The 6,000-nt window shown below is 37.6% G+C and overlaps 1 long non-coding RNA gene across 1 annotated transcript in view; it reads right to left on the bottom strand.

The window, feature by feature from the left end:
* Positions 1-450: 450 nt before the first annotated feature.
* Positions 451-6,000, bottom strand: part of LOC107183418 — a 52,630-nt gene continuing 47,080 nt past the window's right edge. The window contains exons 2-3 of the long non-coding RNA XR_001514212.1: positions 2,669-2,741; positions 451-935 (exon numbers count right to left, since the gene is read on the bottom strand). This is a non-coding gene — a long non-coding RNA (uncharacterized LOC107183418). The remainder of the gene's footprint in view (positions 936-2,668; positions 2,742-6,000) is intronic.

Raw genomic sequence — 6,000 nt, 5'->3', positions numbered from 1 at the left:
GCTTAAAAAAAAGGCTCCTAAATTTTGATCTGAGTCCCTGATGGTTGTCTCCGCGGGTCGCTCCATTACAGCATGAAAGACCAACAAGTCTGCTGACATATATGTCATCATAAGAGGTGGCACCTTACCCTAACTGTTTTGGCTCAGTGGATAGAATGTCAGCCTGAGGACTGAAGGGTCCCAAGTTTGATTCCAGTCAAGGGCATGTACCTTGGTTGTAGGCACATCCCCAGTAGGGAGTGTGCAGGGGGCAGCTGATTGATGTTTCTCTCTCATCAATGTTTCTAACTCTCTATCCCTCTCCCTTCCTCTCTGTAAAAAAATCAATAAAATATTTTTTAAAAAAGAGATGGCACCTTGATGCGTGAGAGGTTGGTTGATCCCCCATCCTGTGCAGTAATCCCCCGAACGCTATAGCCCAGAGACAGTTTCCTCTTTTATTTTTGTCAACAACACTTTCTTTTTGTTCCTCTCCTCCAACTAGGAAGTACATCACTGACACAAACACAATATACCTTTTCATAAGGAGGCAAATGAATATGTGCCAGATGGGCTGAGGGGACTACAACATGTTTCCTGTTCCCATGGTGACCCAATGAAGCTGGTATGAAAACTTATCTTATTTGAGAAGTCAGTTTCCCCAGCAGAATTATGAGTCATAGTTTCTGGGTAGAAAGCTCACTTTCCAAAGGAATTTGGGGTGGGGGAGTTCTTTGGAAAAATTACAGTAAAGGTCATTCAGATAAGCAACACTGCCAAGACCACTGGGGAAGCACCAGCACCCACCAACTTCTGGGACTTCACTCTTCTCCCAGCAGAAATAATACAGTCACTTCTCTCTTTCTCTTCAAGGTGAGGCAGCATATCAAACCACATTGATGGATCACTGGTATGAATCCAAATAAGAAGTTCCATTATAAAATTGGCCAATTTGCCTAAAAAAATAGATGTGAAAGGAATAGGAGAAAGAGAGAGAGAGAGGAAGAAGGAAGAAGGAAGAAGGAAGAAGAAAGAGGAGGAGGAGGAGAGGAAGGAAGGAAGGAAGGAAGGAAGGAAGGAAGGAAGGAAGGAAGGAAGGAAGGAAGGGAAAGTAGGATGGAGATTGGGGGAAGAAAAAAGAGAAGTAGGAAAAGGAGAGGGAGTAGGAGAGAACAGAATGAGTTAATACATCAATGAGTTATAAGAAAACTAAAGTAGGATAGGATAGATAGTGATTGGCAGGGCTATTTTAGTGAAGATGATTAAGGAAGGCCTCTGTAAGCATAGAATTAAATCAAATAAGAACAAACTATGATCAGGGTTTATATTCAGCATATTTAAAAATCAGGACATCATGGCACCGACCATCAAATGGAGCACTCACTAAAGCAGGATATATGCCAGTCTAAAAAGCCAGTAGAGCTATATAGTCATGTATCCCACCTGAATATCAGCCCTGTATAATATACACTTTCATCTGTGAAGACCCCAGGGGCCAACGAGATTGAAAGTTATCTCTCCTTCTCTCAGCTTTGAGCTGTACTCTGTCCTAGTTATTCCTCTCCTTTAGTGCTGTTTTTGTTTTCTAATAAAATGCTTTCAGTGTCATAGCAAAACTAAAAAAAAACGACCAGAAAATATCATCAGGATGGTAGGAGGACGCAAATCTATGTCATGTGAAGAACATCTGCAGGAATATATTAGAGAGCATGGTCATGATTATATGATCACTGTTGTAACATTTGTGGAGGCCTTTCACAAAAAAGAGGAAATAAAACATTGGTATTCAAAGTATGGCCAAGATTTTTAGGGGAATTATACATTAAAAGCTTTTTAAAATTAAGATAACTAGGTTCCTTGCATTAAAATTAGAAAACTATTGAATTATGTATTTTCTATTTAAATCAATAAGTTGAATCAAAGAAATGTATGGAAATGACATATAGACAAATTTCAGTTATATGTACTAAAATCTAAAATTTTATCAGTCCAAAGATATAACCGGTTATAACTAGTTAATCACTAGTTAGAGATACTAGAAAATAGTTCTCAATAGTAATTCTGGAGAAGAGAGGAGCCCTGAAAAGATAAACTTTCAAGTCCCTTGTAAGTCTGATTTCATTTGATCTAGGTCCATGATGGTTGAGTTCGGTAATTCAAACTCAGTAAAGGCTTTGGATGGCTCCTATTATGAAGCAACACCCAAAGAAAGATTGAGCCTGACCAGTCTTTTTTTTCCTATATAGAAGCAGCATGACAGAAACCTATCATTATTTATTTGTTTTTATAACATCTCAATTGACTGTTGCCACCAAGGCCTTCTCCACCACTGCCTCAAGTTTGGAAAACAGTGCTACAATCACTGTCATTTCTTTTCCCATAGGACCTGATGTAAAGAAAAGAAGCAGGGTTCTAGTCGGTTTGGAACTGAAGGTGAAGGAAAAGTCCTACATTTTTACACATCAGATCACTAACCTAATTGCACCATGTACTGTGAAGACTAGAGATGTCAATGGTTCCTCATACCATCAAAATTCTCTGATTCTGTCAAATTTATAATTCTGTGCTACCACAGAAGACAATGGAAATAAACTATATTATTTTCTCTTAGTTCATTTTCATAAAGACTTGAGATAACTCACTATGCATGACTTGCATTTCAATTGATTGTCAAAAGCCATTCACTTACCCGAGGCATCACTTTGCAAGATCCCATAGAAGTAGAGACTCATTACACACCACAGAAGTCCCATCTTGTCCATCTAAATAAAAAGGTAAGGGAGAGGACTCATTACTCTCAGTGCTTAAATAATATTTAGTGCATATGCATACTGACTATTGATCAGGAACTATTCTGACAATTTTACTATTAACACATTTAATTGTCAGAACCAACCAATAAGATAGGTTTTTAAAAATCCCTGTTACAGATAAAGAAACTGGAACAAGTTTAAATCACATAACCAAGATCCTTTGGGTAGAAAGTGGTAGAGTAATAATCAAACTCCAACAGCTTGGCTCTAGAACCCTTCCTTCTTTTCTTCTTTTTTAATTAATTAATTAGCTAATTAATTAATTGGGGTGACATTGATCAACATGAACATGTAGATTTCTGTATATTGCACATGTTCCCACTACCCAAAATCATATTTTCTCCTGTCACATTATATTAGGACCCCTTTCTCTCATCACCTCCTTCCCTCTGGCAACCACTACATTGCTGTTTGTGTTCATAAGTTTCATTTTTATATGCACATATGAGTGAAATCAAATGGTTATTAGCTTTTTCTGACTGACTTATTTCACTTAGCATAATGTTCTCAAGGTCCATCCATGCTGTTGCAACATAGGTGAGTAGTATTCCATTGTGTACATGTACCACATCTTCTTTGTCAGTTCGCTATCTCGGGACACTTTGGTTGTTTCTATGACTTGGCCACGGTGAATAGTGCTGCAATGAACATAGGGGTGCATATATCTTTGCAAATATATAATTTCAAGTTTTTCAGGTATATACCCAGCAGTGGGGTTGCTGAGTCATATGGTAGCTCTATTCTTAATTTTTTGAGGAAGACTGCTTTCCATAGTGGTTGTACCACCAGCAATGGACGAGGTAGATCCATTTATTAATCTGATATATAAACTGAACTATAAATACCTATTTATAAAAACACTCTGGATTTTTTTTCATTAGAGTCACATCCCAACAGATGTTTGATCTTCTTCCCTTCTTTACATTCCTTTGGTCTGTTCCCAACTGGAAGTATTTTATAATCCAGGCAATTTTTCTTCTTCGTGATAAACAGGAAATCTAGAAATCCTGAAATCTGACTTGGTCAGAATTCCACCACACTATGAATTTATAGTAAAGGGGAATATATAAACCACATGCCCTGTTGTGGCTGCTTTCCTCTTCTCACTTGAAAAAATAAATGATGAGTCTTAAATCCAATTCCTGTGATCTTGAGCCTCTCTATTGATAACCAGTTGGAACAGTCAACCAGCAAGAACCATGCCCTTACTTTTGGTTGTGTGATCTTTAATGCAGAAGGCCTGAAGATTTAACAACTCTGTGAAATATTTATTTCCCTAATGCCCTAGACATATCTGGCCCCTGGTTATAAATACTGAAATATTTGCATTACTGAAAAATTTCATACTGTAGATCTCCCTTTTCACTTTTGAACACAACAGTCATATGTAAGGGTGCTCATCAGAGGTCTTGGATATGTGTCCAGATCATATTTCTAGTAAGTGACAGAGATGAGTTTTATACCCATATCTGGCTAACTATAAGACTATTATTATCCCAAACATTAGCATATGTCATAAGCTTTACAACCACAGGGCCCACCAGTCTTAAAAGTTCAAAGAGTTACTTGATTAATAGGGTGACCATGTAACAGCATTTAAATGGGACAATTCTAAGAGTATTATACTGAAACAATAGGTGTAAACTAATACTGTCCAAGAAATCCACACAGTGTGTAGTGACTTTAAAAGGCAATGCAAGTTTCTAACCCCTATCACCTCTCTTGACCACACATTATTAGAAATCTCTGGTTTATACTATGCTTCCTCCTTTAACATGACCATACACAAAACAGGTGAGTTGATTATATCTTAATAACTGTTTAATTTCAAAGATTAAATGCATCTTTCTTATCACCACCATTCCCTTCCTATTCAAATACTATTACCTTAGGGAACTCTTCTCTCCATCATTCCTTTGTTCAGTAAAACATATATTGAAGACTTTCTGCTTATACGTCTCTTTGATATAACTGTAGGGGCCTCTAGTAAGTTAGATGCATGACCTCCTCTAAGGACACTTCTTTACAGTAGAAGAAATAAACCACATGCAAACCACTTCAATGTCATCAGCTATGAGCAACACGCATGCAGAAGCTCTATAGGATATGTAAAGATTTAGCATGCAGACATTCTAGCACCAGGCAGAGTTTAGCAGAGCCTTAAAATGTGTACACAAAATAACTGCAGTACAGAGTAAATAGTGATAAAATAGTCAGAGAGGAACAGATAAGTGTAATTGAAGATTAGCAAAAAGACAGAGATGACTCTAGCTAAGGCAATCAAAGAAGACTAAATGTAAGAGGTAGCTTTTGAACTAGCAAGAACTGGTTTGGAAATTTAAAAGTGAGGCAGAATGAAAGTCTGTGGAAAGGAAGCTCAATGGAGAATAATGCTCAAAGATAGGGAGAAATGGACCATAAATAGGAAAGAGTCCATAAATAATTCAGTTTGGCTCAAGCACAGGGTATTAGGAAAAGTACTATATAGAAGATTTTGTTGGAAAGCAGGAAGAGTTAGGATTACAATATAACATGGACTTGAGTAGCAGCTTAAGAACTTGGGATTTAATTTTAACAGCAAATAGGGGAATCATTGAAGGATTCTGATTAGAGGAGTGATATTAACATCCAGTTCTGCCTAATGGAGATCATTCTTCCAGGCACGTATTAGATGGATTGCCACTAAATTCTGTCTTGAAATCATTTTGGCTCCCTAGTCTGTCATCCCAGTAATTGTTATCCTCCTAGCTTTGTGTCATCTATAAACTTGATCAGCATGCCACCTAGGTCCTCATCCAAGTCATTAATTAAATTAATTAATAATTCTGCATTAATCCTTGTCAGTGGAGAGCAACTAGATATTTCATTTCAGATTCAGGGCACAGTACTTTCAGCCCTAATACTATTCCTAAAGCAACACTTAGAAGACATTCTAATTAGGGTGATTGAGGACCTTAATTGATATTCTCATGAGTAACTGGATTATGCCAGAGGTAGCAAGGAGTCAGGTCACCAAGGTAAAGCTAATCAAAAGATAACTTGTGTGCAAAGACAAGTCCAGGGTCAGTCTGGCCCTGTGATGAATTAGAATAAAGCAGACTGAGAAGAAAATGTGATTGTGTCGGCTGTTTTTGACAGACTAAAGGTACCGAGGTTAGTGGGAGGAGGTTGGCTGGTCTGCGACCTCTCTAAGAAGGCAGGTTCATTT

This window comes from Myotis davidii, unplaced genomic scaffold, assembly GCF_000327345.1.
Source record: "Myotis davidii unplaced genomic scaffold, ASM32734v1 scaffold41, whole genome shotgun sequence".
NCBI lineage: Eukaryota > Metazoa > Chordata > Mammalia > Chiroptera > Vespertilionidae > Myotis > Myotis davidii.
The sequence above is the reverse complement of the archived record's forward strand: the minus strand, read 5'-3'. Positions and strand labels throughout refer to the sequence as shown.